This window comes from Octopus bimaculoides, chromosome 8 (genome assembly GCF_001194135.2).
Source record: "Octopus bimaculoides isolate UCB-OBI-ISO-001 chromosome 8, ASM119413v2, whole genome shotgun sequence".
Lineage (NCBI taxonomy): Eukaryota > Metazoa > Mollusca > Cephalopoda > Octopoda > Octopodidae > Octopus > Octopus bimaculoides.
In genome coordinates, this window is record NC_068988.1 from 58,400,536 (window position 1) to 58,401,279 (window position 744).

Genomic DNA, 744 nt, shown 5'->3' on the forward strand with positions numbered 1-744 from the left:
CACACACACACACACGCATTCAAGATGGCGCCCAGTATGGCAGCAGTTCAATTTCTGAAACAAGTGGAACTATAAAAGAATACAAGAATAAAGGAATATGTATTTATATAGTGTCATAATTCTGTACTAAGCAAGAAGTTGAAAATTTAGAGACAAATCTGATCAAAACACGACAGCAATGTATAAATAAGTATGGCCCTAGTAATTCTTACCAGATAATCAAGTTTATATGAAACAAAATGAAGGGGACTATGACAGTAATAAAGGGATTTATTATAACAAAGCACTTAAGCCTTTGAGTCCCTATGGAGCAAACGTTATCGATGACCTTTCTCCACAGTCCTCGACTTTTACTTTTCAGTGGAATCACTTCCTTTACAGCTCCTCCTCTGTATCCCTTATTCATGTTTTCCAAGGCAATGCATTTCTCTCCTGGGTCTTTTTCCTTTTGAATCGCCGTCGATGCTGCGGTAACTTTTTCTTTTTTAGGTAGTGGGTATTCTACGCTAAGCCATTTTTATGTCTGGTAAGATGTAATCCATATTAGTTTGGACTCTTTCTTTTTTAGTTTGCCCATTGACTCACAACATGTAGATTAGACTGGAGTTCAGTTCGGTCTTCTTCATTGATAATTTTCTGGAGCTTAGAGTCATCAGCGAATATTTTCACTTCGCTGTGTTTTATGATGCTGGAAAGATCGTTTATATATATATATATATATATATACATATATATATATATATA

General features: G+C 35.1%; 1 protein-coding gene across 1 annotated transcript in view; it reads left to right on the top strand.

Moving 5' to 3' along the window:
- Positions 1–744, top strand: part of LOC106881277 (amine oxidase [flavin-containing]) — an 89,951-nt gene that overhangs the window by 58,100 nt on the left and 31,107 nt on the right. The window lies entirely within an intron of this gene.